This window comes from Protopterus annectens, chromosome 3.part0 (genome assembly GCF_019279795.1).
Source record: "Protopterus annectens isolate FY-2018-M chromosome 3.part0, PAN1.0, whole genome shotgun sequence".
NCBI classification, from domain to species: domain Eukaryota; kingdom Metazoa; phylum Chordata; order Ceratodontiformes; family Protopteridae; genus Protopterus; species Protopterus annectens.
This window is the reverse complement of record NC_056731.1, coordinates 1,006,930,643-1,006,956,440: the sequence shown is the minus strand read 5'-3', so window position 1 is coordinate 1,006,956,440 and position 25,798 is coordinate 1,006,930,643. Positions and strand designations below refer to the sequence as shown.

General features: G+C 36.9%; 1 long non-coding RNA gene across 1 annotated transcript in view; it reads left to right on the top strand.

The window, feature by feature from the left end:
* Positions 1 to 1,929: 1,929 nt before the first annotated feature.
* LOC122796659 overlaps positions 1,930 to 25,798 on the top strand; it is a 2,068,910-nt gene continuing 2,045,041 nt past the window's right edge. Inside the window, exon 1 of the long non-coding RNA XR_006364003.1 lies at positions 1,930 to 3,394. This is a non-coding gene — a long non-coding RNA (uncharacterized LOC122796659). The remainder of the gene's footprint in view (positions 3,395 to 25,798) is intronic.

The window sequence follows — 25,798 nt, the reverse complement described above, 5'->3', positions numbered from 1 at the left end:
TTAATGAAACCTGTGATTTTTTTTTTTTTTTTTTTACTGGATCAGGTAGGTTTCAGAGGGAAAGCTAAAAACAAGGGTCAGTATATACAATTGTCTAATCATTTCATCCACAACCATTTGGCCTGTGGTAAAGGGCATCCTGTGGTAAGATGGTGGTTTTAGGATGAGCAACAGGGGTGTTCCTGTAATGTTAAAGTTGAAACTGGATCTCCACCAAAAATTTTTATATAATATATATACCGTTTTAATAAGAACAATGCTATATCTTTGTCCTACTCGTCCTCAGAAATGTTGTGCAACAAAAGATTCCTTCTTTCAAATATGTTGAATTTCTAGTCTACCTGATAGCAGTTGTTTTTGCTTTAAAATACAATGTTGTTGTTGTGTCTTTCGTCTTTTCCCAGTTAGGGTATGCCACAGCGGAACTCCGGTCCGCTAATGATTGGTAGTTGATTTTTATGTGCCGAGTTACCAGCCCTGACGCACAACCTTCAACGAAGGTACGCCCATTCACGCATGTCTCCACGCAGAAGACGCTCTAGCTGAGAATCGAACCGGACAGCGTCTTACTGTGAGGTGACAATGCTTTAAAATACAATAAATTCACAAATAATCTTCCTCTATTATTTTGCTCATTTGACTTAATCAGAGTTTAGCCAGAGCAATACTTTCTTAAATTAATGAAACCTGCGATTTTTTTTTTTTTTTTTTACTGGATCAGGTCGGTTTCAGAGGGAAGGCTAAAAACAAGGGTCAGTATATACAACTGTCTAATCATTTCATCCACAACTGTTTGGCCTGTGGTAAAGGGCATCCTGTGGTAAGATGGTGGTCTTAGGATGAGCAACAGGGGTTTTCCTGTAATGTTAAAGTTGAAACTGAACCTCCACCAAAAATGTTTATATATATATATATATATATATATATATATATATATATATATATATATATACAAATAGCTCAATGCCAAAACTGTATCTATCTAGGACCTTTCATCCATTGACATTAGGATCAAATGTAATTTATCTTGACCTCTCATCTACTTGGTGTTGAAAATAAATTGTTGCTGTTCAACCAAATATTATCAACAGTCTATACCTCCTTAAACAGTGATAATTAAGTAGAAAATGATTAATAATTCAGACAAGATATTCTTGGTGATAGCTGATGAATATATGCCAGCCAGGCTAAATTTGATAGTTGATGCCCGAGTATAACAGCGTTAGGACTACAGGCAAAGCATTACCTGCAGGCTGAAATTATCAACAATTGTTGAGCCTTTACTGTTTCAATAAGAATCCAGAAGAGTGTGGTGTTATTTCTCTTGCCAGTACCATCCATGCAATCTTTATCCTTTCTATATGCATTAAGCATTTGTAACAGGCATAAATAATGCGCTCTAAGTAATGGAGTCTTTCTTTGCGTAGAAGATCAATACAAGTTTAAGAATCATCAATGCATTTATTACACGTTTAACTCAATGCATTTCTTTGCTTTGTGATTGTCTATTTTCTTGTGGCTTTTTATCTCATTGATCACTACCGAAGATGGAAATCAACGGAATCAAATGTCATACCTCAGGGAAGCTCTTAAAACAGTGACCATGTTCATTTAGAAAACTAAAGGAAGATAATGGTCAGTTTTACTTAAATTTTGTCGAATAATAGCACATAACTTTAATGCCAAGCATTGCACAACTAATCGTCCCTCTTGAGGGGCAAAAAACTCACACTGGGATAAGAATTAACAAAAATCAAGGACACTCCGAGCCCTGAAAACCAGGAGAATTTTAAAGATTTTTGACTCTCTCTCTGGCGCGCGCGCACACACACACACACACACACACACACCACCAATACTTTGAAACTCATTGCCTATACTTCTAAAACTAGCATCAGAGTGCTTAGGCGCTGTTCACCATTCTGCACAGTAACTAAACGATCTAAATAAAATCAACCAGATTTGCGAAGGAAATCCCGTTTTACTTGGATGTTTGCACCTGTCATGGTACCATATTATAGTTTATGGAAGCCACAAGCACACAAAACCTGAATTGATACAGAATATAGAAAGGGAGGCTAAAATGTGACTGTACAGAAAAAAAATGTATTGACTACTGCGAAATTATTCTACCAGAAAAGGAGGTGTAATCGTGAAGAAAGTATGCCAGTGTTGAGCTCATCATCTAAAATCTTTTTTGATTCTGTGCACATGTATGTAAAAGGCAGTCTTTCAAAATGCAGCATTAAATAAAGGTGATACATAAATAAAACTCGCCCTGGTTGCTGCACGATCATTATGACCTTTCACACTCTTTATTATAGAAGGCTGTAGCTGCTGAATTATAAAGGCAAAATATGAACATGCGGAGTGGCTGTGAAGGTACTCTAGAGAGCGAATGGATATACAGGGAAATTCCAGTTTAATGTTACAATGGACTCCTTCAAGCAGTAGTTTCACGGTACACGGATCCAGTTATTGAATGCTCAGCATCTTTCCTAGAGCTATTTCACGTTGCCTGCTCCTGGAAAGGGAAGACAACATGCAGCTGAAGGTTTAATGAGCAGGGCACTTGCAATCACCAAAGCTGCAGACATAAATAAGGTCCGGAATCCAGCTCTGCAAAAGCGACAACTTGCTTTTGAGGACTATAATCCCATTACTTACGTAACACTTTCGTGCAGGGATAAAGCTGTCTAGTCTCTTAATACATTTCTTTAGCTGTAGTGCATTTATCCTAGCCCCAGGCTACGATTTTATACCAGCAAAGTCCGTTTTGCACAGGCAGTGTCCCAGAAGCAGTCTCATGCAGTAATGGCTATGCGATGACCTGCCCTCCTTTCCTCCGTCTGAGGAAGGCACTGATGGTCTTCTTGTTTGATGAGGATGTGGGGGATGAGGCATGGTGGAGAGGGGCGGGGGTACCTGCCAACAACAGTCCGTCCGTCAGTAGTCCAGTCCACACACCAGTGTGAGAGGAGCTTCTGCTCAATGTGCCACAGCTGCACAGACACAGCAGACAGATCAGCTCGGAAGGACTAAAGCAGTAGAAACACTCGTGGATTTAGCTTCGTGTGATGCCCATAAAGGGGGTTTGCCTCCGTTTTGCTGACTGGACTACCCCTACTAATAACGATTCTTTTTCACAAGACAGCGGCACTCAACTCAGAGGATATTCTGCATTATCTCTGAATAGACGACTCATGTACTGGTTCTACCTAAACCTCGGATCAGGACAGGGAATATGGTTTGCCTTTTTGTGGAGATGTACTAGGACGATATACGGGACAAATTCCTATTAGCTCTTGTCTCAAAGCTGCTAACATTTATCTGAAATCCATGCACACACAACCTGAGCTGGAGTGGTTTGACAAGAAAAGTGGACTACACTGCGGTAAGTGACCTATTAACTTCACCCTAGTCCAGTGTCACCCCTACTTGGTTGTATAGACCCATACAAGACAATTTTCCGGAGCCACGGAAGTAGAGCCGCTGCCTGCTTAAAAAGCCGGCGGTGGCCGTGCGAGCGGCAAAGGACAGCCTTGTGGTGTGCAGCGCCCCTGGTTAAACGCACAACTTCTCATCTTAGCACACCTGGTAGATGGCAGAGCGTCCCCTTACTCTGAATAGTTCACTTGTTCCACTTGTTTGTGTTTATTTGTACTGTAATAACTGAAATGGGTCCTCGACCCACAGCTGCAACCTTTAGTGCTGTTAACATCCCAATCTCATAAGAAGCACGGTAAGTGGCCGGTCCGAAATAGGCCGGCCATATAGTGTATGACTTGCGATCCTTCTTTTCTCTCTCATCCTTGTAAAGTACTCACCCGTGATGTGTCGATCACTGTATATGTGCTTCAGTACTCGCACTACCATTATTTTTCACTTATGGATTTCTTCTGTCATTCACTTAGATTTTGCAGCGGAATGGTCAGCAGAGGTACGATAATGTGTCGAGGGGCTGAAGATACAAAAATCAGATTGCATTGCATAAACAGCATGGTATATACGTTATGCTGAGCCTCTTCATGGCTCATGCCAAACTTTTACTGTAGCTTTCTTATTATTAATAAATACAGGAAAGTTTTAGAAAACGTGTTGCACTGCTTACAGCTTTGTTAGAATAGGGTAACTATCTGAGGAACGTTGTGTTGAAATTCAGGTCAGATGTTATTACAGAAACTCTAGTTTCATGAGCAAATGGAACAAGCCAGGGGTTCTTTACAGAAAGGAGTGTAACTGTTCCAATGTAGTTGACTAGTATTCACGGTGATGCTAACACTTCTATTGCGGTGAGTTTCTTTGTGTTACTGATGTGATGGCCCTGGAGTTTATTTTCAGTTTTATGACTGAGCAATTATTTGTATGCCTGGTGGTCAATGAAAATGTGATAGATTAATATACTCTAGCATTAAAAGCTTTCTTCAAAGCTAGGTAGTTTATTTCTAAAATATAATCATCTGAGAATAGTAATGCGTCCTATCTCATTTCTACATTAACTGCAAATGTAAAAACATATATGTAAATCTTAGTAAATGTACAAACATTCTAATGGAATTAAACCTGTTTTAGAGCTGCCACTTACTATCAAATGACAGCTTTACTCTTCCAATTCCCCTTGAACTTTTTTCCTGACTTCAGATGTTAATGCATTATCTGTTATTGACAGGGGTTTATTAACATCACTGAGCATTATTTTTCTATGCCAAGAAATTTTCAGTCATTGTATGTCATCTTGTTGAAACGTTTAATATTTTGGCTTTGATGTCTTTCAAAGCAACAAACCTAAGCACTAAAACATTTTCTGTTATCACACTTTTTCCACTGAACTTTTACCTTGTCATCTTGACAGTGTGTAAAAGCAGACACCTTCTTCAATTATTCCTGAAGACATCATCCTCACTAAATGTCTCCTTCATCAATGTTTTAGATTCAAACATATCCTTGCATTTGATCCTTAGCTGGAGCCCCCCCTTTAAAAAAATAACTACCCGTTTTTCCTCTGAATTATTATTACATCAAGTTTTGTTATGAAGTTTTTGAGATATGGACATGCTTCTTTTTTCTCTAAGACTGTACTCATTAACTTTTAGCAAAAACTGCTATCATGTATGAAGCTTACACGACCTATAATAAGGGACATGTTGAATTTCTCTTACTGCTTTTCCATCTAGTATAAATATTACTCAAAAATGTGTAGTCTAGAATATTTGGACCATGTCTTGTAGAGGGTAAGATTTTTTTTTAAACCATTATTTTTCTCAGGTGTGTGTTTATGTGCTTAACTTTCTGACAGTACTAGTAACTATAAGAAAGGAAGTACAACAAACCTTGAAAGTATAGTTTAGCAATCCTTATTTAGCATAAAGTCAATGAGGATTGAACAAAGACTCTTAGTCTGTAATGTAATGCCATCAAATACTTGATTTGCATTGCTGCTACATTAAAAGGACTTGAGCCTGAACATAAATATAATAGTACAGGATTGACAACACCAGTGATAGCTAAATGCAGATATTCTGTATATGGGATACTTAATATTGTTTACTTTCATCTGCAAATAAAATATGCACTAATGGCATAATTTGACTGCATTCGCTGTGCAAAACAATTATTGAAACTACCTTTCAGATGACAAACCATAAGAAAGACAGCAGATACATTCTACATTATTACGTGAGGAGGTCCCTGCTTCCCTGTGATCTGTAATTTTTGTGTGATTATAAATGTAGTACATTATTCTAATAACTTTGATATGTAAACTTGAGAAATGGTTTGATTTTCGGCCTCACTATTTAAATACTATGTGGCCAAGATAGCAGTTTCTTTGAGACATGAACGCTTACAAAAAATGAAGCAGCAACTCGTAGCTGATTTATACAAAAATGTATAAGAAACACACGGATGGTGTATGTTACTTTTCTTGGAAAGCATAATACAAATTTTTACACATAAAACTTTATCCTGGTGCACACAATCTGATATTACAGCAATCTGTGTATAACAGAACATCAGAGAATGGTACTGTGCATTAATAAAGTGCAAAATACATTGACTTTGAATTGTGAAGTAGCCATTGTGATGTTGTGATAGAAAGTAACAAAAGGAACCCACTGTATTAATTTGTTAACTTATTTTTGTTGCAAGGTCCACCTAAAGATGCTATAATGCATATGCTGTGAATAGTAATTTTTGTATAGTGCATGGATCACCATCATTAAGCTTTGAATTTGTGATAAAGACAACTTTATTAACCACCTTTCTGATATAAGAATGGTGCTGAACATAAACAATAGTCTTCTGTTAGGCAATAATGGTGACCAGTGCCCACTGTCACATAACAGTGACAAGAAGCTAAAACAACTTTAAATACTGTTATATTCTTAAATGTCACAAAATTTTGTAGATTGAAGTGTTAGATAGCATTGAAAGGCACAAACACTTAGCGTCTTGCCATTGTCTGTGTGGTAGTGATAAGCGTTTTACATCTTTCAAAGTTGTAAAAGAATTCATGATACTATACATTTATTTCTGTGACTATTAAAACTGAAACTGTAGCTCCATGCATTGCAAATAATTATGATCAGATAATCTTCAGTTATTGCCAAGTTGTTATGTGTTCTTGAATTGGGTGCCAGTATTCACCTCAGGACTGGAACAAAGTGGTTTCTAGAGCATTACTTTATACTCACATTGGTGAGCATGGTGAATATATACTGCATGTTTTTTATTATGCCACAAGGGATCTGAAGCTATATCTGAAGTTATATCTTTGCTACATGAAGGACCATTGACTAAGAACATTTTTTTTCTCCATTTGGAGAGGCATCAGTCCAATAGTGTGGTATGGCATGAGTTGGAAGTTTCATGTGGAGTGTGTATGAATTTGTTCCTGTGTTTTGTTAATAACTGCAGGTCAACTATGGTGAGGATAGTCAAGTCCATTGCTATGCCAAAGGCAGTTTCACCTGTAAAACAAATAACCATGGGGAAAACCTCAAAACGTCCCATTTGGTCTTTGAATGGTATGCCCAGCAAAAGGGATGGAACTGGAATGACGGAGATGCAATATAAGTCCTGTGATCTGCAGACCTTTAAAGTTTTTTTTGGACATGGAACAGTCTGAATATCAGGACTATTGTTAGCTCTGAGTGTTTTATTACTTCTTATTCATCAGCTGAACATTTAATATGTGGACATTTTCATCTAATAAAACTGTAATATTTAATGTATCCTATATAAAGCACATAGTCAACCTATAGTTAGAACCTGGGAATCAACATACTAAAAGTGAAATGAAAAAAAAAATGCCACTGATAAATTTTAAATGATTTTGCCCGATACTTTATGAAAAAAAGTGTAAAGAATGCTAAATGTTTTTTGAACTGGTAGGGAGAATGGTGTGCAGCAAAATTATTTTTAAAATTGAACAGTCTAGACGTGTGGTAATGCCTGTCTGAAATACTGGTAACAAACAGGAAGTATAAACTGTACATGTACTTTTTTTCATTATGGAGACGAAAGGGTATGTAGCCAGAATTTGTACTTGGAATAATAACACTGTTCTACCTGCAAAAACTGTAAACAGTGCAAAGCAAGCTGCTAAAAATTTTGAGCTTATAGGCTGAAATAAACTGCCAGAATAGCAGAGTCAGTCTTCTGCTTTGGTGCTGTCAAAAGTTAATTAAGTGCATCGTGTTAGTTGTTAGGAAGCTGGGAGGGCTACTTGATTCCCATAATATGGTTACACTTATAAATATGAAGTATGTAAGTGAAAATATGACCCTTACAATAAAAGAAGAGAGGTAGTCTGCATTTATGGAGATGGCAAACAGTACCCCATTTCTCAAATAGAAATACAAACTGTGTTTGTTATGGTGCCTCAATCTGTCTCTTTAATCTCTTGTTTAACGCATGGCGTTTTAATAGAGAAATACTTTTCCACTTTAAAATTTTGTATAGTTTATGGGAAGAAAATATTCATTTTTGCTATATCACCTTATTAGTGTGAGGAAGGGAGCCAGAAATTGGGTAAGCCTGGAAAAATGGTGTTTGGGATCAAGTATCAGAAACATTCATAAGAATGCATGAATCACATAAAGCCCAAAGACATAATGATACAGAAATTTGGTTATGGATATGCAGAGAGAGAAAGAGAGAAAAGGATTACGGGAAGGACGGAGAGAGAGAATGAAATCAGTCCTATACCATTTAAAGAAATATGCCATCAAACGCATATGACAGAGCAGTCAGCCAGATGAGAACCAGTGAACAGAGATACATTAGCCAGTAAATATTGTAACCTGAACATTTTACAAAGCAGGGAATGGAAGTGCCATTGCATCCAGAAAAGTATGGAGAGCAGGGGAAATACATGACTGGCAGAACTGAAAAGAAAGGATCATTCAATGAAGGGCATATTCTATAGGGATGAACCTAGGCAGTATAGAAAATAAACACCCTGAACAAGAAAGTCACAGAAATTGAGTATTCTAACCAGTAGATGACTACTGTGAAAGAGAAGCATAGTTATTTGAAGGAATTTACTTGGGTAGTACATAAGGAAGAAACAGTACCTGGTCAGAATTTTAAACACATTTCTCTCTGTAAGACAAAAATCTCAAACAGTGACAGGCTCTAGGAAAACAAGTATGCGTAAGTAAGAAAAACAAATACAATTGAGTTTTTTAAGTCCTTTGCAGAAATGCAGAGCACTATCTAGAGAAGAAAAATATACATTAAAAGGATGTTTAGTCACACTGAGACAGAGCAACTTAAAGAAGGAAAGACAAAGTAGAGAGACATATATTGACAGGTGCCATGACATCGAAGAGATCGCTAATAACTTTCCATTTGAACCAAAATACACAAAACCTAAAGAAAGGGGGTGGGGTTCTGTGCACCAAGTTCATAAAGAAAAAAATATATAAATTAAGTAAAGCACAAATAGAAACTGGCATTAAAGGGTCCTGGTATCAGTTTTGTTTCCTGGGTGAAGATTTAGACAATGAATCCTCTGAGTCTGCATTGGTATGGGAGAAGGCAGTGTCTAGTATCCCCTGACAGCCTGGCACTGAGGAAACACCAGAGGTGGCTGACCTCAAGTAAACTGCACAAACTGTAAGAAGGCCAAATGGGTGGATGGTACCTTGAGTAGACTAAGGGAGAAATATATAACTATAGTAGTGGTAGTAGGGGAAGTGTTTTCTTCTCTTTTCTTAGCCATAGTTTGACTTATAATATAATGGTACCCTTGCCTCTCAAGCACTCTATATTTGCTAGAGTTCTCTGATTTTAAATATTAAATCTGTGTCCTGTCCACTGCTCTGATAGGAGACAACTCCAATTTCATCTTTTTCATTGTCTCAATTCTTGGCGCTAAAACACAAATAGCATACAGTGCTGAATAGTTTGCTGTGTTTACAGTGCATCTGGTAAGTAAGTAAATTATGTTGTGTGTGAGCAGGTGTATGTGTGTGTGTGTGTGTGTGTGTGTGTGTGTGTGTGTGTGTGTGTGTGTGTGTGTGTGTGTGTGTATGTGTGAGTCTGTTTGTGCTAAGTGGAGACCATACCTGTTCCTCTCAACTGTCCCTGATTTCACAGAATATCCCTGAATTGGACACATTTTTTTTCTTTTATTGATTAATGATTGGCATTATACTGACTGTAATTTGAGCTTCATTGTTCAGAAAACGTAGCAGGAATTAGAATGTACACAAATTATATATACATTGAATTTCTGAAACCCTGATTATGAGTTAAATATTCTATTACTGTCATAAATGAGCATCAATGCTGGCAGACAATGATCAGGGGTAACTAAACATAGTCAAGGATGTCAGGAGACAGTGAGCAGGGGTAACTAAACATAGTTAAGAATGTCAGTAGACAGTGAACAGGGATGACTAAAGATAGTCAGAAATGTCAGCAGACCGTGAGCAGGGGTGACTAAAGGTAGTCAAACAAAGCAATGTAGTCAAAGTCTCCTGCAGACTCTAAATCCTAAATTGTTGCATAACTTTTCTTAACTATTGTGTTTTATCCTTGATGACAATTACCAACTACTTTAGAATGCACATATCAAAGCTTTACCCTGTTAAGAACTTGCCAGCCCATGTAAAAAAAAACTATTATAGATATAGTCCTTAATTCTGAGTGTAGTAAACATTCTAGGCAGAATACTACTATACAATATGGTGCAGTGGCATGAAAAATCATAGACAATAAAAAAACAAACAAACAAATAAAAACAAACTAAAATATCAAAGGAAATACAGAGATAACTTACCAGAAGGATGCAAGGCCTAGACAATATTTATCCTACATGGATGGACTCAAAGCCCTTTCACCAGATTCAGTATCCTACAGATTGCTAAGAGGTGATTTGTGCCTGGCGTGCAAGGCATCCTCCAATCCATTACTGATGGATCTACCCCAGAACAGCAAGTCAAATGGCATTTAAAATACTCTGTTCAGGGAACAAAATCTGTTCTGCAACATTTGCAGAATGATTTGCAGGGACAGGAATATCTCTCAGTTAATACCACTGCTTTGGAGCAAACTCCCTTTTCACATAAAACAAAGATCATCCTTGTCCATATTCAAGTGCAAATTGGATTTTAGGGTGCATAGTCAAATATTTACCCCAGGACTGCCCCCTGTACTGCTAACAACAGAGGCAACTCTTAAATCCTCTACCCCGCACATGGGTTCTTTCAAATTATTTATGGAATGATCCCAGTTATTTTCACTAGGAATAATACATAATTATTTCAAGTGAAAGCAGGAATAATACATAATTATTGATCATGTGACGGGTAAAGAAAATTAAACACAAAGCAGAATAATTTAATTCAAACATCAAAAAGGAAATTGGCTAGATATAAAATGGTCCATGTTCAGCTGCCTAGTCCTTACCTATGAACATATGCATCTAATTGTTTACTGCCCACGCACTCTGAATATGCAATGATTAGAGAGGCTACCATATATCATGTTTGTTTGTGTCTTTCGGCTTTTCCCGGTTAGGGGTCACCACAGCGGAATTCCGGTCCGCTAATGATTGGCAGTAGAGTTTTATGTGCTGGCTTGCCAGGCCTAATGCACAACCTTCAACGAAGGAACGCCCATTCACGCATGTCGCCACACAGAAGATGCTCTAACCGAGAATCGAATGGGCAACGTATAATTGTGAGGCGACAATGCTACCGCATCACCACCACCGCAGTAGGCTACCATATATCATGATGAGTGCAAAATGAGCAAGATTCAGTCTTGTGAAGTCCAGCTTAACAGAACTGAACTTCCTGATCTCCATTCTCAGAGGAAACCACTGTTCTAAGTGTACGCCAGCAGTGATTCATTTATTTGCACAGATGTACATTTTCTTTGTGATTGTGCAGCCATAGACTTGTTATTTACATTTAGTTTTTCCTCACTGGGGTTAAATTCTAGATGCCTGTCAAGACAGTTCCTCATCTAGTTGTAATTTGAAGAGTCACAGTGGAAGCAGTTAGAAGATGTAACAGCAAAAACTGGAACACAAATATATAAACTTTTGCTGAGTCCTGACCAGATAAATTAAAGTGGATAAGCATGTGTAGCTTAGATGCTCATGTTGCCATGACTAAAGCAATCATACCCAGCTAGCATGCTGCCATGACTAAAGCAATCATACCCAGCTAGCATGATGCCATGACCAAAGCAATCATACCCACCTAGCATGCTGCCATGACTAAAGCAATCATACCCAGCTAGCATGCTGCCATGACTAAAGCAAGCATACCAAACTAGCATGCTACCATGACTAAAGCAATCATACCCAGCTAGCATGCTACCATGACTAAAGCAATCATACCCAGCTAGCATGCTGCCATGACTAAAGCAATCATACCCAGCTAGCATGCTACCATGACTAAAGCAATCATACCCAGCTAGCATGCTGCCATGCCTAAAACAATCATACACAGGTAGCATGCTGCCATGACTAAAGCAATCATACCCAGATAGCATGCTGCCCTGACTAAAGCACTCATACCCAACTAGCATGCAACCATGACTAAAGCAATCATACCCAGCTAGCATGCTACCATGACTAAAGCAATCATACCCAGGTAGCATGCTGCCATGACTAAAGCAATCATACCCAGCTAGCATTTCACAAACAGTTAGTAGCCAGGCATGACTTCCCTTTTAAGGTTTGAAATTTTGAAAATTTTAAAAGGCAAAGACTGCTCATTCATTTGAGCAGCCACAGTCTCATTTATCTTCCATAAATGATATCACTAAATGGGTCAATGTGCATAAAGAGTACATCTGTGGTATGTGCCCGTTTTCAAAGGTCCTACGGAAGGGAATGCTGCAATTCAGGAAATATAACTCAAAATCATAAAGAAAACAGGCTTGCTTCCATTATTTGAACAGCTGATTATGTGACTGAAAACAACTGACTTTTCAGACAATTGGGGGAAAAATCAGTGACAAAGCATACAAACAGATGATTAATCTCATATTGTGTGTTTTTTCTCCTAAGTCTTATCAGTACCTAGTCAAGGCCCATTATTATTTACTGCCTAATTTCTCTCCTCCATCAGGAGCACACATATAAAAGTGATGTATGCTAAAAGTGTTTGAAATGTAGTAACATTTCCCACTGTCTCTAAAGATATTTTCACTTTCCATTACAGATCCATTATATAACTCAAAGGAACATATACTGAATGACAGCTATTATCGTCTGAATAGATATGTTTTAGTTAACCATGTAACAGGTCATTTGTAGAGTAGCAATAGAAGAACACAATATCCAAAGAGCTAGTTTTGGATCTGGGAAAATGAAAATATAACACAAATCTTCTTTAATTAAACTGTTATCATGCCTTAATAATGGTGTTTGTTCTTATGAGAGTGCGTGCTGGAAGTGACTTCCCCATAAGTTAGCAGACTATCATCTTCTAAGAGCTTCATCAGGAAGGTGCTACATCTGGAGTGATAATTTATACACAGGAGTACTTCCAGCTGTTCCCTTTCTACAAGATGAGAAGCAAGATAGTGGAAGGCATATCAAGGACCTTTTTTCTTCTTTAAGATGAGAATTGATTCTCTGTTCTGCTACAGGAAATATTGATATTTTAATAGGATTTCACTCCATATAAATAGTATGTTTCATCAACACAAAGGGTAAAATATTTTTTTTCATAGCAAATTAGGAAGAATACTCATGCGAAGGACTGTCATGTACTGAATAATATAGACTGGGTAAGTTTGTTAACTTATAATGAACAGAGTTAAGTATAATGACCTGATGATGTAAATAACAATTCAGAGTACGTAAGCTGGAACTGCCAAACGTTATGAATCACAGAGTACCTGTTTTATCTAGTTTGGGAATTGCTGATGTTAAACAAAAAAAAAAAAAAAAAAAAAAACTTTATTGCAATCATGACATAATGTCTCCTAAAATACTTCAGACATTTTGCTTAATATGGGTAAAATTGTAATGGCAATTCTTTTGAATGATGAATGTATGCGACATAGCTGAGTAGTTTCTTGAAAACCAGGACTTCATTTTTGGAAAGTTGTTGCTTTCTAATGGCAAGATTTAGAGATGTTACTTGATAGACAGAACTGAAATATACATGAGGTATTAATGCATTCATGATGTGTCATAGGTTCATAGGTTCATAGGTTCATACTAGGCTATCTGCCCGAGGGCATTTGCAAGCCCTAGCATTCGTGTTGGCCTTAATACCACCTTAAAATGGGGAACTATATGTGCCTCTGTCGAGCAGTGACACTGAGGTAATCCCTGGGGTATATCCATCCATTGGTCAAGATTTCTCTTGAACAAGGCCAGCGAGGTGCTCTGCCTCACATGGATTTTGTTCCACAGCATAGGAGTCTTTGGGTGATGAATCTATCCCTCCAGCACGTCTATTTAATAGCCGTGTGTGAGGTTTAAGTCCTTGCCCTTGTGTCTGATGGATCTAGATTTTGAGGTGAAGCATATTCATCAAATCTGGGTTTGACATGGCCTTGTATGTTAGGCAAAGGTCACCTCTGAGCAAGCGGTGGCGACTGAATAGAGCTGGAGTTCTTTCAGTCGGGCAGCATAGGACAGATTTTGAGAGCCTTTATCCTTTGGTGAGGAACTTTTGTGGCCTCTCCAGCTGCTGCAAGTGTCGGGCATTGTACTCAATCATTGGTCTGATGAGTGATGAGTATTGATCTAGATGAGAATCCCTTCATGATAAGGTGGGCAATGTAGAAGGTCTTCCTAACTACTTTAGCTACATGGGTGTCGAATGACAGACTACTATCAACCTGGGTCCCCAGGTCCCTGATAACTTTTTCTGTGCTCAGTGGATTGCCACCTATTTGGTAGCTAACTATGCATTTTTTGGCATTTAACTTTAGGCCATGGCCCTGGCACCAGTTATCCGTTTCTGTGAGACCCTTCTGAAGGATATCTGTGTCAGATGTGTTTTCTACTATGGCTTCGTTTTGCAGTCATCCACCACTTGTGACAGGCTTTGAGTCTGACATGCAAGCAGCAACTCTGACTCTGTGGGTTCTGTCACTCAGCCAGTTTGCAACCCATCTTGTGATGTATGGGTTAACATTTAGGTAGGCTGTATGGACTGCCTTTCCTCATCAATGGCTTTGGTGACTGTTTCAAGAAGTCAACCAAGTTTAAAAGGCATGATCTTCCTTTGCCAAAGCCAAACTGGGTTGGATCCAAAGCTGCAAATTTCCAATGTCTTTATTTATGAGGTCCATTATGATCCTCTCCATGGCTTTGCAGATAAGGCAAGTGGGACCACAGTTGCAGTTTGATTAAACAGCTGTCCTAGCTGTGGGTTTAAGACACCATCAGGTCCCATGGATGCTGTGTTCCTTTTGGGGGGAGGAGGGAGAAGTTTTTGCACCTGAAGCCAGTATGTTGGCAATGTCTGTAGGATCAGTAATCTTCAATCTTTGATCTATTTGAAGTTCTGAGCATATCATGATGTCCCCTTGAGTCTTTTAGCTTTTTTCTCTCGAAATTGCTTTGGATGATTTTATGAGGGGGGCTCTTTTTTTTTACTTATAGTGATAAGGGGTGTCTTACCTTTTAAGGATTTTGCTCTATCTTGTAGTAGCTTCCTCCTTTTGTTGTAGAGTTTGTTTATGGCTGGGGTCCACCAGACTGGACGCTTGTCATAGTGTGATAATTTACGTAATGAATAGTATATTGACAGGTGGTCTACATTAAATTTCTCGAGGTTCAAGTACCTGTATCACAATATGGTGAAGAACCAAACACTGATGATTTTCCCACAGAAAATTACTGCCAATGTAGTCTCTAGTGTGCACCCTCAGTGATTCCATTGCACTGGGATAGTTCTACCTCGATTCTATTTTTTTGGTGGTACCAAAGAGTAGTTATGCATATGTTCAGGTGGTATGGGAGGGATGTCCACCATACAGGTTGCAGGGGTTAAATCACAACTGAAGTTTTCACCCTTTTGGTGATTCAAGTACTTGTGCTTGGCAATGTGGTTTATTGTCAGGTTGTCAGTCCGGGTTTTATAATAGATATGAAATAAATACTAATCTTGTTATCACTCATAAAGAAGGCAGACAGCTTCATTTTTTATGCAAAGAAAGTGACTTTTTTTAACAAGGATGTATTGTTTAGTGAAATAAGTGTTATTTTGTGCTTCTAGCAGATTAGTCATTTCATAGATAGTAACACAGGTAAGGCATATTTGAGTATGTTATGTATTGCAGGCATAGCAGGCATTATGTAGTTTCAGTTTGACTTGTGGACACTATGACAAAATGGGTCTATATTATAACATCAACTCTTGAAAATAGCTAACACCCTTATCTTGACACAGTTTACTCGAAACACTAAATCTTGAACAGCCAGAACAGTGATTTTTTTCCCAGGGAAAAAAATCACTGGGCCAACAAAAAAACAAACAAACCAACAAACAAAATAAATTGGGGGTCTTTCCCCCACCCTCCCTTACTTAAATATACCAACTCCGAGTTCGCACTACAGTGGAGGAAATGGCAAATTTCCAAAAATGGTCCAGCGATTTTTTTCCCTGGGAAAAAATTCACTGTTCTGGCCATTCAAGATTTAGTGTGTTGAGTAAACTGTGTCGATGTAAAGGTGCTCGCTGTTTTTAATAGTCAATATTATAATATAGACCCGAGAAAATTCTATATAACATGTGGCATGTGTGATGCAGTATCCCCTAACAGTAAATGAAGAAACAGCATATTATTCCACAGTCCATCTAGTTAGTATCCTAAATGGTAGATATTTACTGCTTTAGCATGATTGCTGATACCACAGTGTTTAAATGCTAATAATTCAGTATGGTAATATTCTATGTGAATCTGCCTGCAAAAAGGAGTTTTGGTAGTTTGTTTAGCGTAATGGAATGAGCTTAGTATTCTCTTGATATTCATTTAACATATTCTGTGCAGGCAAAAAGAAATGTTATTTACTGCTGTTTCACTTTCCTTAGCCAAATGAAAGGAAAGATGAAATATGTTGGTATGCTTGTGTGCACACGCATAATATATAATATAATATTACATCAGAACGCAACATGCTTAAAGGTGATCACATTTTACTGTTTATGTTGAAGCAAAGCATCAATTAATGTGAAACTGTTTTTGAATGTTTAGGCTACATACTAGCATGCCTTTATATAGAACACCACAAATGTGATATACATAAAGAGCTGCCAGTATATAGAATGGCATTTTGGATAAAATAAAGGCTATAGAAATGTAGGCAATTTAAAAAAAAAAATTGGATGAATATGTGTACTATACTAGGTGTGAAGTAAGTTAAGGGTAGGCAACACAAATCTTTGGTTATTTACTAAACATTATATAAACAGTTGAATGCACTACACCAAAATTAAAAATATATACTTTTATGTTTATGCAAGTAACAAAAAAAAAAAAAAAAATCACACATTCTTCAGTGTGAAAGTGCCAATGAAAAATCTGTGTTATTGTTCAATTATTTGTTTTCTTGTATGCTATGAACTGATAAAAGTGATAAAAAACAATAAAGGTATGCAAATATGACATTATGAGGAAGTAACACATCTTGAATTCTTAATAAAGAAGACATTCTCTTATCTGAAGCTAACTTTGTAGAACCAGACAATATATACTAATGTACACTAAATATAAGTAACTGGAAAATACTTTTGGCTACCTCTGATTCATGGGATGGCTATGTTATTGGAATTGTGGTATGTAAATGAACTGGCATTTGCCCTACAGTGAAACAATGCATTTTTGTTAAGTGTAAGTAACTTTTGACAGAGAACATTTATTTTCCGGTGAGCTTACTTAGAAGGGTAAATAAGCACAGCGAAATTCTATCACATCCCTTACATGATATACCTTCATTTCTAGAATAACCTCATTAAGGTAACTATTTTGCTTTAATGAAAGCTGGCATTTTCTATCATTGTAGCAATGAGATGAATTGTGATAAAAACACTGTTTTGTAATACCCTGCAGGAAAATCGTGTTTTAATGAGGATATATTGAATGTTGATCACTGTGTTTTCATATGTAATTACTAGGATAAAAATTAACATCTGGAGAATCTTATGTTAATATATGAAGCATTCCAGTTTTAAAGGGTTTATTTTCTTAGCTAATTCTACTAGAAATTACATTGCTTGTTAATAGCCAAGGCAATGCAATGGTACAGCAGTTATCCTTGCCAGCTCACAACAGTGATTTGGTTGTTGGATTTTCTGCATTTCTGTAGACAATGTGTATCTTCCTTTTGTCAAAGTGGAATCCTGCAGGGTTTTAAGGTTATCTAAAGCATCTGTTGACAAGCCAGAAGGTAAATTGGTGATCCTTTTAAGCTGTCATTATCAATGTTTGTGTGTGTGTGTGCGTGTGTGTGTGTGTGTGTGTGTGTGTGTGTGTGTGTGTGTGTGTGTGTGTGTGTGTGTGTGCGTGTGTGTGTGTGTGTGTGTGTGTGTGTGTGTGTGTGTGTGTATGTGAGTCTGTATGTGTGCCTGCGTGTATGTGTGTATATGTAACTGACACATCCTACTTATTATGGGTTCTAACCCTATCCCTGACAATAATCCTAACCCTATACATTAATGTACATAAATCCCTTTGAACACACTACCAATACATGGGACACTAGGACACATGCACATATAGACACACAACACCAAAGACGTAATACTGCGTAACTCTCCTAGCCTAGCCCTTACTCTAACTCTAAACGACACATGCTCTCATGTACACACACATAAAATGTTAATTATACCATGACCCTTCCAAAACGTGCACGCTGATTGGCCAGCATGCACATTGTAAATCGAGCTATACTAATGGAAAAAGGTCCGGTCGCCCGGACTTTTTTCCATTAGTATAACGTTAAATGGATTTAACATAGACAACAATAAGCAACGGAGATCTTAGCTTATTTTAAACTCTCTATGCTAAACCCATTTAACATAGCGAACAACGGAGAAAGCAAGATCTCATGGGTTTAACAAAATAAGCAACAGATATCTCCGTTGCTTATTTTAAAACTCTCGCTATGTTAAACCCATTTAACATAGCACACATAAAAAGCAACGGAGATCTTGCTTTCTCCGTTACTCTGATGTACTGCGCTTGCGGTACATCCATCTGCGGAAGGGCAGCAAACAGGCATTATATATATGCCATTATTTAAGAAAAGTAATAGTTTCTTTTCTTAAATAATGTCATGATATAAATAGCAATAACCCACTTCTGGGTGTGGGTAATGCTGTATTACGGTTGGCTTGTTTTTGTTGGTCCCTCGGGCCTGGACCCCCAAACCATGCCAACCGTGGGTAAATCCAGCATTACCCACACCCAGACGTGGGTTATTGCTATAATCTATCCCCTTATTGAGCCATTACTCTAATCCTAACTCACAAACACTCACAAAGGCACTATCCTACCCTATTCCCACTTACTATATTTAGACAAACTCAAAGTTCAAGCATTCATCATAAATAGCTCTTGACATTAGTTACGTCACATGTACTTCCCAGACAAACTTACTGTTGTGGAAATTGTTATTTGACAGACTGTCTATCGATCTATCGATCTATCTGTCTACATGGAATCAGCACTGGTGCATGTTAATTTGTAACCTACTATGTGTGTGCATATCCCTAGCTGGTACACACTTCTCTCCTTTATGAATCTACACTTACTGTATTTTTTTTTTCTTGACTGCACTACAGGCAAAGAGTACTGCAGTGCTTAAATGATATGTCCTATTCCCTTGTGATAAATCCAATACTAAGTGAAGAGTTATTATTATTTTGAAGTTTTAGAGGAAAAACAAATTGCAATTTGTTTACTGGGTTAATCCCACTAATTTGATGGCCTTTTTTCATGAGAGACCTGCAGTGGGAGTGTCCAGTATGGCAGAAAGGACAGACATGGTTGGGCATCTGTATACAGACAGGCTGGAAGAAGTAACTGCACATGAAAGAATGTTGAAATGGTTGATGTTTTTACACTGCAATCTGGAGAATTGCAAATGAAGTTTTGATTTTATTGATGTTAGAGGAGGTTATAGATGAGTTTTCTTTATCCTTGGGAGATTTCATAGAAAAACAATTTCCATTACAGAGTGTTAGTGTGCCATTAGAAACTAGAACTCCCAGGCATATGTGGAAGGTATTGAAAAATAATGTCAGATTTTTGTTTTATACAAAAAAGTGTGATGTTGCTAGGGATATCTGGAATGGTGGCTTGCAAACAGAGGTAACACTGAAAATCGTATAGATTGTGTACCTCTCAACTGTCCAGATTTTTGCAGAATGTCCAGAATTTTGCCTCATATGTTTATCATAAAATTGGTTTTCTGGTAAATCACTGGCGAATCATTGAGGACTGAAATCTGAAAGTAATGGCAGACATTTGAGGTTCAGGCTTCATATCCTTCAGAGAGTTCATGCTAATGCAAAACCTGTTATTCTATCAACTTTCTAAGACTGTAAGAGCAATATTTAAAAAGTGGTCATATTTTTGTGGCTTTGATCCCCATTATTTGTGGCTTTGTCCAGATTTCTTGTTCTAAGAGGTTGAGAGGTATGATAGAATGTTATTGTTCACTTACCTAGTATTTGTGTTTTATCAGTGTTGATAGGGTTTTATGTTATGGAGGCCAATCCCAGACATGTTTTTTTTTTTTTTTGTGGGAAATTAAACCATTTGATAAATGTTTGTCCTTTCAAAAGATTCAGTAAATGTGGTGATACTGGACATACAATTGAGAATACATATTGCATTGTAACAACTGTGGTAATGAAGATCACATGTTGTTTAACTGTCAGGGACAAAAGAAGCGTTATCCTGTAGTGCGTAGCGAAGAGTGGTTAGAAATAGCTGAAATAGAACCATATATGGAAGATGCACGTAGGCTTCTTCTGGGAAATAGTAGCCAAGCAAAATTAACATACAAAGCATTCAGCCAGAAACAAATCTTTGTCAGTCATTAAATACTGCTAAATATTGCTTTGAAATAATTTGAAGGGGAGGACAGTGACAACAGACAGTACCCTGAAAAACTGAGGAAGGGGAACATTAGCACTGAGGATATGGAGGAGGTAGAGAAGAAAAAAGTGGTACTATAGGCAGCAGGGAGAAAAATGAAAAAAAAAAAGCTCAAAGGCATGCGTAGAATGAATAAAATAAAAATCAATGATTAATTTTTCTATTTTGCCTCTAAATATTAAATTCATTAAGGGTTAATGTAGAATAATTACATTATCATAATGGTTAAAAATGCAATTTGATAATTGTCCTGGACATGAGCTTGTGATTCATTAGTATAGGGATCAGTTTAGTAAATTGTGATTTTGTGTGTGTGTGTGTGTGTGTGTGTGTGTGCGTGTGTGTATTTGGGGCGGTGGCATTATTTGGATGGATGGGATCGAAACCTGTTCTAGTCTTGCTTACATTTATAAACAACATTCAGACTAAATTAAAGATTTTATGACAATACAGTTAGGTAGAAGGTTAGTGGTGGATGACATGGTTAGACACACTGTAATTAGAATAATTGTACTGTATGCTAGTCTAAATTGCAATGAGAGGTGAAGCCTACTGGAAGATATGAGGACATGTGTATAGTGATTAACCTACCAATTGTTGTAACAGGAGACTTCAGTAATATGAAATGTACAAAAGGAAAGTTAACCAAATATGTCAGAATCGATAAGGGATTTTTAATGATAGGTAATTTGCAATTAAATTAGGTTTTAGATATTATAGAGGGGAAATGTTGGCTCAAGATATACTTTTTTCCTATTTTCTGAGAGGTTACAAAAAGTATCAGGAGGCAAAGAATTGATTGGCTTTTATTCTGCATTATGGGGAGAGTTTGGTGATGAAGAAGGGAGGCTTGTAATAGAGAAAAGCTTAAAACAATATCAGCTAAATGGGTGGAGGAAGGAAATTGGCAGAGCAGGGTGGAAGCATTATGGGAAGGGCATTTAATCATGAACAATTTTTATGTGTCGTTTACTAATTGGTCGATATGATTTAAAAACATATATAAAAAGACTATATACTGTATAAAAAGGAACAGTAACTGAGGGAGAGGTATTTTTATAGATTATCACTTCAGAAATTTGAATAGTCAGTAGAAAAACACAGTTAAGGTTGTCCAAGGAGAGAAGGAGAAATTTATAGGGGGGGGGGGTAATTCCATTAATGTATAGACAGAGATGTTTTTAAAAGAAAAACAAAGAGGTATTATCTTTTCTATGTGGGTGGGTCAAACACCATGAAAATACCATTTACAGTTTGATAATACTGGGACAGATAGAGCAAGCAAAATATTATGAGTATTGCAACAATGTACACAACAAAGTTATTTGAATACAAGGACAGTAAAAAGTTAAGATACTGGTATTTAGAAAAAAATAGTTGTATATTTCAAAAAGTAATTGGCAGGAAAAATGCATTATATGAGCTTAATGCGGTTTTAGTTTGGTAGATAATGACAACAGGTGATGCACAAAAATATAGTTTTGGATGTCTTGAATAAATGGCTTACTTTAGATGTTCATAATGATCAGTTAGAAAGTACTGTTATCATTTTTTTTTTGAAAGAAGAGAGACAAATTGGATATGAAAAACTGGAGACTTATCACTCTATGTAATACAGATTACAAAATCTTAATAAAAGTTCTACAGGTTCAAATAAGAGACGGTATTAGTAGGGAATCCATATGGATCCCCGAATGGCAACATCACCAAAACTGATTCGTCTGGGCATACTTACGCTAAAGTACTTTTCACCGGAGAAGCACTTTTGCATAAGTATCCCTGTTGCAGAGATCGCACTACAGTGAGGATAAGGGAAAATTCCTTTTTTCCCACTGTAGTGAGACCGCGGAGTGAGAATATTAAAGTAGGGGAGGGTGTGGGGGGCACAGGGGGCTTGCCCCCCTGCAAAAAAGTAAATGTAGTGTATTTTTTAACACACTTTAATGAAAGCACTTTTTCGGTGAAATCACTTTCGTTAAAGTGTGTTCGATGATTGTGGATTCGGACTATTGAATTTTAGTTTAGTTCAATAGTCCTAGATCCAGTAGTAGATATATGATGAAATTAATGTATTCATTGCTAGGTAAACAAATTGAGGAACTTTTATTGTAAATCAAACATGTACTGCATGAAATACAGGCAAGAAGAGAATGTGCACTTTTGGTATATAATATTGCATAGGTCTTTGATAGCTTGGAGCACAGGCTGTAATGGGAAATATTACAGCTTTATACATACAGTATATATTTGTTCAACTGTGCAATTCTTAACAAGTATTTGGGACGGAACTGACATCAAAATGTAGATAGGAATTAGGCAGGATTGCCCATTAAGTGAAGTACTTTTTTTTCTTAGCAATGATTGTGATAATTAAGTACATGAATTTTAAATATTTGGGAGAGAACAGGAGTTGTTAAGGGGGTGGAAATTCCACAATTTTTAGTTTATGTAGATAATTTAGTGCTGGTTTCTCAGAATAAACAGTTATTGGCATATTTATTTGAGGGAATGTGAAGGACTTTAAGGGAAATTAGAAACACAAATACATTTGGAAAACTGCAGTGTTTGGGACAGACATTTGGATAACAGTTATAGAATCTACTGTATTAGAAGCAAAAGCTTTAGCCTTTACTTTTGATGGACAAGAAAGTCAAACTCAATAACCACACATGACTACATGGCGTACTAACTAAACTTTAAACAAATAAAAATGGGTTCCACTCTGTTACAAGAGATTGGAGGAAAAAGGGGAGAGGCAAAAAAAAATATATCCAACCCTCAGTCTATGTACCAAAGACAGGCTTTTCGAAGGAAGAATTATCGGAAAAGGCAAGGACACAAATAGTATCATTTACTGTTCCAGGATCAGAAGATAAAGGTACTGTTTTTGAATTTGGGAGTTGTAAAATTTATAATTTCTCCTGTATGACAGTTACCCCAGTTTTGGTTCACCTTTTCAAAAGATTTTTAAATATGAACCCTCAAGCCAGCCTAATGTTGTTGATATTTTAAGTGAATTAAAATTTTTTACTAGAAAATTAAACTTACCCTATATTATGGCATTTAGAAATGAAAATATGTCTGAGTTCATCTTGGGGAGAAGTAGTATCTTAAACCCACCTCTGGCACCACCTATTGTGTTGTTTGAATAATGTTGTGAGAATAGTACCGAGAATGATACATGAAGAAGAAATCTAGGTTCTATAATCTTACACCTGATGAGAGGAATATTTTGCATGTTCTGTTCATTGATAGGAATCTATGCATTATGAAGCCAGATAAGGGCAGGGGAGGGTTGTAATTTTGGATCATCATATGTTTTCCTCCAAAATGCTTGATTATCTGAACAATGGTGATTTTTTTTTACTGAAGTCTCTTGGGATGAGATTAACATAACCTGCCGTGGTATTGATCTACACTGGAGGGTATTTTTTACTTATCATTTATCACTTAAGACCAGAGAATTCTTTGATGTGGAAAATTCTAGGATTCCATCAAATTCCCAAAATCCATAACTCAGTGGTCAACCCACCCCCGAGACCCACTGTGGCATCAGCAGGTTCTAAGATACAACCGTTGGCAAGATATGTGGATTTTAAATTTAAATCTTTTTCAATGGAAAAAAATCAGCTTAAAGATTGCTGGCACTTTCCTGACATACTAGCTGATACAACTTTTTACCAGAGGGATTGTTTGTCATTGTTGATATTAAAGACTTGTTCTCAGTCATTCCTCATGAGCAAGGGTTGGAAATTTTTTTAAGGCAATTGTCACAGGCACTGAGCTAGAGCATTCTGACACTGATCTTGAATTTCAATGCATGGCAATGGTCCCTGCAAATAATTTGTTTATTATGAAGGTGAATATTGCAAACAGCAAATGGTGCTGCAATGGGAGCAGCTTCTGCCCCTGTCATTGCTAACATGATTTTGTGCTATTAAGAGACCACTAGAGTGTTTAATTCACTATTTCTTCCATGGTTGAAACTTATTTGAGGTAACTGGATGATATATTTATTTACTGGAAAGGAAGGACCAATGAGTTGGAATATTTTGTGGATTTTCGAACCACTCTACCAGTTTTCTTTAACTTTTCCTGATAGTTTGATCAATTTCTTGACTATTACAGTGTACACAAACTTGGGGGGTTGATAGATATGAGTCATATATTTATAAGAAGGATAGCTTTTCTAATGCCTACTTGCATTTTGATAGACAGCTCCCTTTGTGGCAAAAGAGAGATTTAGTTAAAGGGCAGCTGATCAGGCTAAGTAGGCCGACATCAGATGATTATATTTTCAACCAAGAAGATGTTAAACTATGTAATTTTTTTAAGGATCGGGGTTATCTGGTTTATATGTTTGATGGTCTTAAATGGATAACTGAGAATAGAAACACTAACTATGGCCTCCTTTACATCATTCTAACATCCCAGTGGGTAATAATCACTTTAAGAATACTTGGCAATTTATCCAAGGTATTCTTGATCAAATTTAGCAAAGAAATGTCTTCTCTTAAAAAGTGATTGAGTCACTGGAATACTAATTTTGAGGCTTTTGGGTTATTTGATGAACTAGGACAGCAGCCTAAATCTGTATATAAAAATAGCATACATTTGATGACTCCTGGAAAAAACAAAGATTTGCAAGAGATATCTGTTAGGAATTCAGGGATGAAATGTCACAGTGCATGCAAACAGTGCAGATATATTCTGCATGCAGGACATGCACATTTTTGTTCTTGGTCACTTTAGATTAATTTCTGTTAGGAGGATTATAACTGCAATACTAAAGGTTTATATTATTTTCTGTTTGTCTTGTCTGTTTTTTATGTTGGCAAGACAGTGGGACCATTGAAAACTAGGATATACCAACAACACACTTGTGCAATTAGTAAAGCAATTAGTGTTAAATCTTTCTATAAGCATTTCATTCAATGTAAGGAATTCAGAAAGTTCACCTTTAGTACACTTGAAAAAGTTCCACACTCCATTAGAGGAGGTGACTGGGAACTGTTATTAGAACAAAGGGAACTTTACTGGCAGTTGTTAGTAAATGCTAGTAACCCACTGGGAATAAATTATTTGATTTTCATTAAGCCTATTTTGAAAGTTATAGCTGCTAGTTTCTGATTCTGTACTATTTTTATAATTGTCATTTTATATACTGACTTTGTACTATTTAATTTCTGGTCTATATTAGAAC